Here is a 12716-nt window from a genome sequence, read left to right on the forward strand (position 1 = left end):
TTAGCCATTCTACCGAATATGTATCTAAATAGTGCTTTTGATTTTCATTTATCTGATAATTAACAATATGAGCAGTTTTTCGTGTGCCTATTGTTTTTTTTCATATCTTCTTTAGTGATGTGTTCTTTCAAAACCTTTGTTCATTTTTTTTATGATGGGCTGTGTACCAACTTATTGAATTTTAAGAGTTCCTATATTAATAGAACAATAAATTGATTAAGTATGTCTTTGCCAAAATTAGACTCCAGGCTCTGGAATGTGTTTTTATTTTATAAGTGTATTTGAAGGAGCAGAAGTATTTGATTTTTATGAAATGCAATATACTAGTTTTTGTAATCTATGCATTTTGTTTAAGAACTCTTGTCTAGCCAAAAGTTACTGTATCCGTTTTCTGTTTGTTTGTTTGTTTTTATTGCATAACAAATAAACACAAATTTAGCCACTTAATACCCATTAATCGTTAGGTAAGTTATAAGTAAAAGCATTCTGGTTCTCACTCAGGGTCTCACAAGACAAAAATCTAGGTGTTAGCTCGGCTCTGTTCTCATCTGGAGCTGGTGGTCCTCTTCTAAGCTCCCGTGATTGTGTCAGAATTCACTTCCGTTTGGTTATAGGACTGCACACTTCATCATCTTGCTGGCTATCAGCGGGGGACAACTCAGTGTCCAGAGGCTGCCCAAATTCCCTGCCACTGCCCCGCACTATTTCTAAACTCAGCCCTGGAGAATCTAATTCACATCAAGTCCTCCGATGCTTTAAATCTGTTTCTCCAGGAAGAACCTAGTCCTTTTTAAGACTTCACCTGGTTAAGTCAAGTCCACCCAGGATAATTTCCTTATTTTAAAGTCAATAGGTTAGGGATCTTACTTACAACTGCATAATCTCTTCACAGAAGCCCCTAGATTAGTGTTTGATTAAATACTTGTGTGTGGATGGGAAAGTGTATGGATACCAGCAGGCAGATATCTTTGGGGATTGTTTTAGATTCTGCCCATCACATTCCATTAGATTTTGTCTTACATGTCATTCTCAAAGTTTTGTAGTCCCGTCTTTCTCCTTTAGGACTGTGATCCATCTTGAGTTCATTATTTTAGAAAGTCCAATTAAGGAATATGTTCATTTTCTTTTAATTGGATGTGGGTATACAGTTGTTCCAGAACCATGAGATGAAAACACTACCCTTTCTCCATTGACTTAACTTTGCAAATTTTAAAAATTCAATTGATCATCTAGGTGCTATCCGTTTGCTAGGCATTTGGGTTTTCAGTTTTTGGTTATTATGAATAACATTGCTGTAAACATGCACATGTAAGTCTTTGTGTGGACCCATGGTTTTCATTTCTCATGGGGAGATTCATAGGAGTGGAACTGTGGGTCGGGCTGTATTGTAATTTATGCTTAACATTTTAAGACACTCTAAAGCTGTTTTGCACGATGGCTGCACTATTTTTTTTTTTTTTTTATTCCCAGTTGCAATGAATGAACGTTCAGGCAAATGGGAGCGTTCCTGGGAATGTGGAAAAGCTGGTAAATGCCTGTATTTCTGGGTTCAGGTGATTGATGGAGCCCCATTGAATCCTCTGTTCAGAGTGTTACAGAGCTGTACCAGGAGGTCACCAGGCTGTGTTCTCATGTGCTGTTAAGCATCCTTTTCCCAACTCATTCAGGTTGTTGGAAGAATTCAGTTCCTTGTGATTGTAGAAGATGAGTACTCAGCAACTGGAAGGTTCCCTCTCATTAGCACAGGTACTTGCTTTTTCAAGATGAGCAGGAGAGATAGTCTCTGAATTCTAGACCTTGGCTTCAAAGTTTCAGCTGATTCAGTCAGGCTCTCCAAGATCATCTTTTTGATTCACCTAAAACTAACTAATTAGGGGTCTTAATTATATCCACAGGTTTTGTTCACCTTTTCCATATCAGACAACATAATCACAGGCATGATATCTCATCACCTTTGCCATATTCTGTTGGTTGTAAGCAAGTTACAGGTCCAGCCCTCACTCAAGGAGAGTGTGTTACACAAAGGCATAAGTCATGGGGGTCATTTTTGCATTCTATCTACCACACCCTCCTACTGCTCACTTTGGATTTAATTGGCTTTTTATTATTAACTTCTCAAAGTTTGAGCTTACCCCATTGATTGAGAATTTCCTTTTCTTCTAATAGGTATTTAGGGCTATAGGTTTCTAAGCACAACTTTGGATGCACTTACACACTCTGATATATTGTGTTTTCATTTTCATCTAATGCAAATTATTTTCTAATTGTTCTTGTGAATTTTTCCTTGAATCGTGGTTTTAGAAACGTCTTTCATAATATAATATTTGGGGAGCTGCAAAATATCTTTCTGTTATTAATTTATATTTGCATGCTATTGTGGTCAAGTAGCACCCTTTGTAATACATACATCAACCATTTTAAATGTATTGAAAAAATGTTTGGCCCAAAATATTCTCAGTGTTGGTGAACACTCTGTGCATACTTGTAAATAATATATATTCTGCTATGGTTGTATAGAATGCTCTAAAAATCTTAACCAGGACCAGTGGTTTGAGAATATTGTCCAAATCTTTGATATTATTGCTCATTTTTCTCTTGCAGATCTCTCATGTTACCCCTTATCTTTCTGATGAGAATCTGGTAGAAGCACGGGGAAAGAGTGGCGAATGGAGGCAGACCTCCCTCATTACTCAGAGGCCCCCAGGGACCCTAAACTTTTATGCACGCTTGCACTTGTCCTCTAAGAATTTATTAAAATTTCATTTGATTTTTTTCTAACTGGGTTTTATGATTGCCAACCCTACCACCAATGCTCTTTCAAAGATGACACAATTTTACATAACCTGTCTCTCTTCAGTGTGGCTTTTCACCTTTGGAATTCATTTCTCCTCATGTACATAGCTCTGATGGAATCTGAAAAATGATTTTTCCCATTGTTAGGGTAGTGGTGATCTTTGCTTGTGGTTTTGTACATCTCAAGTACAAGTAGAACTATAAAACCTCAGGGTCTGAAACGCCAGTGAATATTTCTGGGCACCTACCTTCCAGTCGGAGCTGTGCGGGCACCCCCACAGGTCCCTATCCTCCTCCCAAAATGGCCACCACACACGCAGCTGATGATAAATACATTGTAATTGATTTAAAATGCTCAAAACAATGAATACAAAAAAATATGAAACCTTACTGATAATTATTGGGAATATTAAATGAGAAAATATTGGAACTCAGTTGTCCACAAAATTTAATTCTTCCTTCCTGTATAAGTAAGGCAGAGAGCTATTATAAGGGAAAGGAAACACCTGTCACAGGTCATACTGTGCCCTAAGGTGCCACCTCTGGCTCTTTTACTCTGTTGTTGTTTGTGGTTTTCATTAGGATGGGAGAGGATGGTGCAGACAGAGAATTCCAGAGAGATGGCTCCTCAGACCAAAATCAGCAATCAGAGAGGCAGGATTATATAATCATTATCTGTGCATGTATAAATGCGTATACAGTGGGAATGAGCCCCATATAACAGACAGTATCCACGTGAGATACTCGCCACCTACTTACCAGCAAACACCTGTTAGCTTTTAAAATGGGATACATTTGAGTTATATATTTATTTAAAATAGTGTGTTTCTTCTATTGCTCTTTACGGTGCAGTGTAAATTTGCCATAAGTAACATATTTTCTAAAATTACTTGCATTTTAAATGAAAGTAGTAATATATTCTGAAATCTTATAAGCATATGGGTATTAGGAAATAAAAAGAGTACATGGGCATAGGAAGACTGACAGGACCACAGAGAGTGAGCCTCAGGTTTCTTCTGGTCTCTAAGGACAAAATCTAGCAGAAAAGACCTTATTCTGTGAGCCAGTTCAATTCTGATTGTACTTTCTCTGTATGATTTGTTTAAAAAATCTAATCACTCTCTCTTGCTCCACATAGAACCTCTCCACCCCATGTGGTTCGTATTATGAAAATGGAGTCAGGAATGTAACAGGCCAGATTTGTTTATAGTGGCTTGCTGCCCATGGTATCATTAAAAGTGCAGGTTGACACATGAGCTTCCAGTTTATGGGACTGCATGTCATGAGCACATTAGTTAAGGCAGTAACAGCCCCTGTTTGCTTTTACACTGCAACTGGCAAAAGACTGGTATTTATAGAATAGACTAAGTGTTGTAACAAATAACTTCCAAATCTCAGTGACTTATGCAACAAGTTTCTCACTTACGTTTCAGTGGAGTGGAGGTGGACAGCATTTGAAACTGCCAGAAATGTTTCCAGTTCCGGTGTGGGGGGCAGTCCACTTCTCCGGCTCTGTTCGTCCCTGGGGTCAGCTAGCCCTTCATAGATCCTTCTGCTGACAAGGGAATTGCACAGAGGCTTCCATCAGCGGTATAGCATGGCCTGCACATGACACCCATCAAGTCTTCCTTTTCACTACGGAGAGTTCAGTCACATGGCCAATCATTACAGGAGGACAGAATTGTGTCAGCAGCCTGCCATCAAGAGCAAATATGAAAGTTGTTGGACAACTTGTTAGGGTCGGTATCAGACAATACACAGTAAACGAGAAAATCGGTAACATATGATGTGGTTAGGTCCCAAAGGTGTGCGGTTAATGAAGAGAAACGGTTATTTTTCTGTAGGTCAATATATCACAGACGCATCTGAGAAGCCCTTATTAAAAATGTTTTACATGGGTAGCATTTTAAGCTTTTATTAACAAACATTTTCTAAACACATTAAATCACTAACAATGGAGGAAGTTGACTTCTGAAGTGAAAAGTAATTTTAAAAACTGTGAATAAATTAGTTTCTTTCAATAGATAATCTTATTATAATCTTGCAAAAGTCACTGGACAGTGGTGAAGGTGGCGGGAAAATGACAGACAAGGGGGAAGTGCTTCCTATTTCCCTGCCATCTGATCCCACAGATAGAGTCATCTGGTAATTCTGAAGGGATATGAGACGTCCTCACGGAGCCACTGCAGGAATAGCAACATTAGTATCGTGTCAGGACCAAATGTCAACTCCTTAAGCTGTTACTTACTTCAATGACAATGGTTAAGCAGACTGACAAATGAACTCCTTTTTTTCCCCCTAGTCCTTTCTGTGTTTGTAACTTATTTCTGAGCTTAGTTTACTGTGTGTAACTTATTTCTGAGCTTAGAGTATTAGTTTAACTTCCTGCATGCTGTGAAACAATAAAAGGGGATTAGATGGGTCATTTTCTTGTCACTCTGGTACCTCTAAAAAATGGTATAATGCATGAGAGCATAGTTTATTTTTCAGGGCAAACAAAGACCAGATTCTAGTTTATGAAAAGCAACACTGGATGGAAGAATCCTCGAGTGTGCACGTTTTATAACTCAGCCAGGCTGTTCGTAAGCATAAAGTTATGAAAACTGATGGTGTGTAAGATTGAATGGCAAGCCTTAAGAAGGTTGAAAATCATTCAAAAGGAGCAAAGTCAGCTTTAATTAGGAGAGCAGGAGCCAACTGTATTGTATGTATACACTTAACATTGAACTGTACTAGGCTTTCCATATACATGGCTTTGTGTCATTGTTAAAATACTATTAAGGTACCATTGTCATCAGCATTGCATATGCCAAAAGATGATAGATTTTCATAAAGTATGAATGTACATAACTCGTTACGCAATAAATTTGAGTAAATACAGAAAGGCAAGATATGAAAAAGAATAAATTATCACTAATAATTCCACTTTATGGAGACAGCTGTTCTCTCGGAGTATATCTTTCCGAAATCTTTTCTGTATTTTAATGTGATCGCACTGTACGTTGAGGATGATCTGTTGAGCAGTCCGTTCACATTGTTACCTACTTCCCACAGTAAATTCATTGTAACCATTGTTAAAATCTATTTGATATATTTTTTATGAAGTGCTTTGCCTAGTTCATTAGAGTTGTTTACTCACCTTTACACAGAACAGACCTTCAGAAAAGGTGGGACGGAGACCTACGTTCTAAACCACCTTTTCACAGGTGAACAAAAATCATATCCACCCTGGACTGTAACATTCCTCTCATTCTAAAATAGCATTTCTCATTCCCTTAGGCTATAGAGAGGACACATGTGCCTCAAAACTTTTGCAAGATCCCAAGAGTAAAATGCTTATTTGGCCTCTTTTTTGAATTGCATATTTAGTCATTTTTCTAGCAATCACACTGTGTCATTTACAAATGGACTCTCATAAATATTCCAGGTTGCACTTTCTCGCATACAGAGCATTCACATTTGACGGTGTGATTTCATTTCGGTTAAGGAGAATTTTATGCATTCGGGATCCTTTTAGTTCCCAACATGATTAAACCTAGTGTTGTAGCTAAAAAGCTCTTGTGGCAATTTATCATTTGTTGGCTTAAAGAAATTTTCATTACTTTATCCCATGACATTGCCTTCCTTACAAGTTGCCGAATAGATTTTTCACTTCAAGACACTTTTTCTTCTCACACTCTACTCTCCATGACTGCCCAGATCCTCTTTCATTCCGAATGTTTTTTAACGGAGGCAGATCCAGGAGAGTACTCATAGGAAGAAAGGGAGTTTCTTCATTTCTTCTTCTGAGCCTTGGAATTCATTCTGTCGGCTTCCTTAGTCCTTCCATTTGATATCCACATTTTTTCACTAACATACATTAGGAACCACCAAAAAGAGTGAAACAATCTTCTCATCTGCTTACAAATATAAACTGTGAAAATAATTTTCACTTTCAAAGGCCCACCATATACTTTGATTTACTCTTGGAGTTTGAAATTATTTAACTTAATGTATACAACCTGTAACCTAGAATATTGTTTATATTAACTTATAGAAGAGAAACCAAGGATCTTAAAGTTTATGTAAATTATCTAGGATTGAAATTCTGATAAGCAGAACAAGCAAATTTCACTTGCAGACTTGACTTACTCCAAATCTTCAATGTATTATACCATCCTGTGATGATGTTTGCCTCCAAAACACCTGCCAGAATTGTTCAGTAGAAAGAAAATAAATGATAAATGAAAATAACTTTGTGTAATTTATTGTATCTATTACTATTCCTATCTCACACTATCACTGAAAATAAGAGCTGCCTGTACCACAAACTAAGAAATTGTTTGAGGGTACACGTAATGTCATCTGCTGATAGCCCCATTATGATATCTATGTCCATTTGCTTTTTCTGAAGGTAGACATGTTGGCAATTTCTTTGAAAATAAGTTTAAAATGCTGTATAAATGACTTATTTGTAAACTTCTTTTTAGAAAACATTTCAGATTTACAGAAAAACTCCATATTTGTTTAGAGTTCATTTTGGTTTTCACCTGAGAGTACATAGTCAACAGACTGTTTCCAGAACATGCCGGGTTTAGTTCTTCCCCTCACAATAGTTATGTTGTTCATTTTAAATACAGTAGGTTTTATTTGTTTGTGTTTATATTCCACCCTTTCCGCACCTTCTGTATTGATTTTATTTTATTATTTTGTGTATGTAAGATTGGTGAGATTCTAAACATCGGAACTCTGTCCATGGCCATACCACCACGAATGCTCCTGATCAGGTATAAAACGTTGAAAAAGAAGTGCTATTCCCACATCCCTTTATACCTGTTCCCACAACTCCTCACAAAGGAACTGATCTCATTGGTTACCAATTCATCCTTCCCGTGTTTCTTTATGCACAAATGAGTATTTACAAGTATATTCCTTTTCCCATCTGTTTTCTTACTCAAAAGGTAGCACATTATAGATAGTTCTTTGAACTTTGTGGTTTTTCACATCTGGCTTCTTTCACTAAGCATAGGGAATGACACACTATAGCCTTGTAGGCCAAATGAAGCCCATGGCCTATAAGCTAAGAATAATTTTTACATTTTAATGTTTGCAGAAAATAAAAGAAAAAAATATATATGTGTTACAGAGATTGCATGTGGTTGACAAGCCTAAATTATTTACTTTCTGGTCCTTTATACAAAAGATGTTCCTACCTGTGACCTAGCATAGTATATTTAGGTCTACCCGTATTGTAACACATACTAGTTGTTCATTCCTTTTTATTGCTGGATGTTATTCCATTGCCTGGATATATCATGTTGTCTTCATCCATTTATCAGTTGTTGTGCATGTGTGTTATTTCCACTTTGGACTGTAATGAATAATGGTTTTATGGCTATTCATGCAAATCTTTGTATGGACACATTTCCATTTCTCTTTAGTAGACACCTAGGAGTGGAATTGCTGGGTTTTATAGCAAATATATATTCAACTCCTGAAGAAAATTCCAAACTACTTTCCAAAGTGGCTGCATCGTTTTCCATTCCCACAGTTATATCTGAGGGTTCCCATTTATCCATATTCTTCTCAATATTTTTTATTTTCCTTCCTTTTTGTTATAGCTACTCTAGTGGGTGTGAAATGGTATTTCATTGTGATTTTAATTTCCATTTCCCTAATGATTAATCATGATGAACACCTTTAAAACCACGTGTAAGGCACACTTGGGTTGGATGTCTTTTAATATAGACCTGATAGAGTTCTTTAGGCATTTTGAATACAAGTTTTCATTCAGATGCAATTTGCAAATATTTTCTTCTTGTGTATGTCTTGTCTTTTCAATTTCATGATAATTCCATTTGAAATGGAAACATTTGTATGCTGATTTGCTTTCTTGAGGATTTACACCTATATTTATGATGGATCTTGGTCGAGTTTTATTTCCTTGTAATGTCTTTGGTTTGAATATCGGAGTAATATTGGACTCATAGAATGAATTTGAAACTATTTCCTACTCTTCAATTTTCTGGAAGAGATTATGTTGAATTGGTATTATTACTTTGAAAAAAGTTTTATAGAATTCACTAATGAAGGCATCTTTTTGAGGGATGGTTGGTAATTACAAATTTAATTTGTTTAATATATGGCACTATTCACATTAACTATTTATTCTTAATTGAAATTGCATAGATTGTATCTTTCAAGGAATTTGTCCATTTCATCTATCTTGTCACAAAGTTGTTTGAAATATTAGCTTATTATCCTTTTAATAATTGTGGAATTGGAGGAATATCATTTCTGTCATTCCTGATATTGATAAATGTGTGTACTTTTCTAGAAAAGGAAAAAAAAATGATTTATCAATTTTATTGCTTTTCTCAAAGACAAGAAGCTTTCGGTTTAACTGATTTTGCTATTTTTTTTTCCTATCCTCTATTCCATTGATTTTATACTAACCTTTGTTATTTCTTTTATTTTTATTTTGGGGTTTAATTTGCTCTTTCATTCCTAGTTACATTAGCTAGAATTCGATGTCAATGCCTCGAGGCCTTTATTCTTTTTTAATATAGGTCGTTATTGCTCTAAGTACTGTTTTGTCAGCATCTCAGAAAGTTTAATAGGTTATATTTTCATTTTCTTTATTTCAAAACACTTTCTAATTTCTATTTTGTTGTTCTCTTTAACATATATGCTATTTTGAAGTGTGTTAATTATTTATCACATATTTGGGTATTTTCCATAGCTTTTTGTTACTGAGTTCTAATTTAATTACTCATCACAAAATGTATTTTAAATGGCTGAAATCCTTTCCAATGTGTTGAGACTTGTCCATATGTCTAGATGAATATGTCTATCTTTGTATAAGATCTGTGTATACTTGAATAGAATGTGTATTTCTGGGTGGAGTTTTCTATAATGTCAATTAGGTAAAAGTGCTTTATAATAATAGTTAAAACTTCTACAACATTATTTAATTGCTGTCTACTTGTTCTATCAATTATTGAGAGATGGGTATTGAAATCTTCAGCTATAAATTGTCTATTTCTCCTTTTAGTTGTAACAGAAGCTTCTGACAGAGACAAGAAGTAACTCTGTAGTGCTTTTCGAGCATGGTTCTTCCTTTCAACTCTAGGGGCTCTGTAGTAATTTGCCAGGACTGCCATAGCAAAATACAACAGACTGGGCAATTAAACAACACAAATGTATTTTCTCACAATTCTGCAGGTTAGAAGGGTAAGAACAAGGTGTGGGTGAGGTCTCTCTCCTTGGTTAGTAAATAGACATCTTCCTTCTGTAACTCTAAAGGATCTTCCCGCTATAACTATCTTTGTCCACTTGTTCTATCAACTCTTCTTATAAGGACACCACTCCTATTGGATTAGGGCAAACAGCAGCTCAGGCTCCTTCCCATTGGTTCTCACAAAGGGTGCTTCTCTGGGTGGGGCAGGCTGACATTTCAGTTGAACCCAGGTACCTTTCTCTTTGGCTTCCTTCTTTTTCTGATCATTTTCCTTCACCCGTTTCAGGAAGCTATCTCGGCTCTTAGAGTGCTTAATATGCTCAATACGAACATTAATTCTCTTGGCAAGAATCTTGTCCTTAACTTGTTTGTTTACAATAATGCCAACCGCATGCTGAGTAACATTGTAGACCCTTCCCGTTTTGCCATGGTAACATTTGTGGGGCCTTCCTTTTTGAACAGTGCCCATTCCCTTGATGTCTACAGTATCACCTTTCTTGTAGATTCACATGTATGTGGCCAAAGGAACAACTCCATGTGTTCTAAAAGGCCTAGAGAACATGAAGTGGGTGCCTCTCCTCGTTCCTTTTGTGTTGGTCATTTTGATGAATTGCTGGAAGATGGCGGTCCCGGCCGAAAAGGACTTAGGGCAAATCTTAATGACTTCATTTTAAGTTAATTACTTTTCTAAAGACCCATTTCCAAATTTAGGCACATTCTGAGAGGTTGGGGGTTAGGACTTTAACAGGAATTTTAGGGGCACACAATTCAGTTCATAAAAGAATCTTTGGTTTCTGCTGTATTTCAGGTCTTTCATATTGTTTATGTTGTATCTGATGGCACCCAATTGCTATATGTGTGAACTCGATTGAATGCAGGATTTGCAAAACTTTTCCACACTGTTGGGTGTTTGCCTCCTGTTAGAGATACTGGTGCATAAGTTGTTTTCCCAACCAAGAGGATGCATCATAAGACCTGGTAGTCATGCTCCTTTAAAAAACAAACAAACAAAAAAAAAAAAAGACAACTTCAGAGATGTAATTCAAATACCATATACTTCACACATTTAAAATGTATAATCGAGTGCTTAGTGCTTCTCTGTTCTTCTCCTCTTCTTTTTCTAACTTTGTTTGGATTAAGCTGATATTTTTTAATCATTCTATGTTACCTTCTTTATAGATAATTAGCTATAACTTTTTTTGTATTTATTTTAGTATTTGCTTCAGGATTTATAAAATACACAGTTAACTTAGCACTGTCTATCCTCAAGTCATATTATATCATTTCCTAGATAGAGAAAAGAACTTTAAAATAGTATACTTGCATTTCTCCCCTGCAGACATTTATGCTATTGTTATATATTTTACTTCTATGTGTTATAAACCCAATATCACATTGCTTTTATTTTTGCTTGAACAGCTAGTTACCTAGAGGCAGTATTTCACTTGGGTTAATTTTTTCTCACTACCTTCCCTAATGCCCCATGAATCACATAGCACAACGGTGTGGCGGTTGGCACAGGACCTACTGACTCTGTTTTTCACACTGCCTCACCTCCCGCACCATCCACTACCTGGAAAGCAGGTAGGAAGTGAGGAAAACAATAGGTCTGACCTGTGTTACCTTTATCTACACATACACTGTAGTTATTTAGTGTCCACTTGAGTTTCTTTAGTATTATGCCAGGTTCTTTCACAGTCACTTAGTCATGTCAGTCCCCAGACTTTTAGGATCATGACATTCAAATTTAGGGTCATGTGTTTTCTGCTTGAAAGCTGAATGTCTTACATTTATCCTCAGACTATTTCCTCACTCAAGTCTAAGTTTTATGGAACTCATAAGTAGGGTAGCAGTAGCTGCTTATGTGTTTATTTGTTGAAAATAGATTTTAACTTATTTTTACTTTTGTTAATTGGATTTTGAGGAAGTGAGTAGTTATTCCTTGACTTTCCCTGTAAAATTTAGGAAATAATGCTTTCTTGAGAAAGAGAGATGGAAAAAAAGAGGGAGAGGGAAATTAAATATACCATTTTCTTTTCCATTGTATGAAACTAGTTTATATACAAGGTCAGACAATTAAGTTCCGGAACTCATCCTAGAAAAAGTACTACATACACATAACTCATTGTTCAATATCACAACAGTCACCTTCGAAGTACTGCCTTGGGAAGCTATGCACTGACGCCAGTGCCTAGTCCACCCTTCAAAGCAATTTTGGAACTCTTTTTTTATTAAAGTTTTTGAGGTGACAATGGTTAGTAAAGTTACATAGGTTTCAGGTGTATAAGAAAAGATGAAATAGTGCCATTTGTGACAACATGGATTGATCTTGAGATTACTATGCAATTTTGGAACTCTTTTTCTGGAATGGCCATCAGAGATGTCATCGTATTATTCTTGATGTCCGGAATGTCATCAAAATGTCTTCCTTTCAATATTTCCTTTATCTTCTGGTAAAGAAAGAAGTCATTGGGGGCCTGCTGAAGTGAGTAGGAAGGGTGTTCCAATATAGTTATTTGTTTACTGGCTAAAAACTCCCTCACAGACAGTGCCATGTGAGCTGGTGCATTGATGTAACGCAAGAGCCATGAATTAATTGGCTAAAAGTTCAGGTCATCTTACTTTTTCACGCAGCCTTTTCAGCACTTCCAAACAGTAAACTTGTTTAACTGTCCAGTTGGTACAAATTCATAACAAAGAATCT

General features: G+C 36.2%; 1 pseudogene; it reads right to left on the bottom strand.

Annotated features, from left to right (window-relative positions):
• Positions 1-10169: 10169 nt before the first annotated feature.
• Positions 10170-10613, bottom strand: LOC117011966 (60S ribosomal protein L21-like; annotated as a pseudogene).
• Between the last annotated feature and the right edge of the window lie 2103 nt (positions 10614-12716).

The sequence above is a fragment of the Rhinolophus ferrumequinum genome, chromosome 19 (assembly GCF_004115265.2).
Source record: "Rhinolophus ferrumequinum isolate MPI-CBG mRhiFer1 chromosome 19, mRhiFer1_v1.p, whole genome shotgun sequence".
NCBI lineage: Eukaryota > Metazoa > Chordata > Mammalia > Chiroptera > Rhinolophidae > Rhinolophus > Rhinolophus ferrumequinum.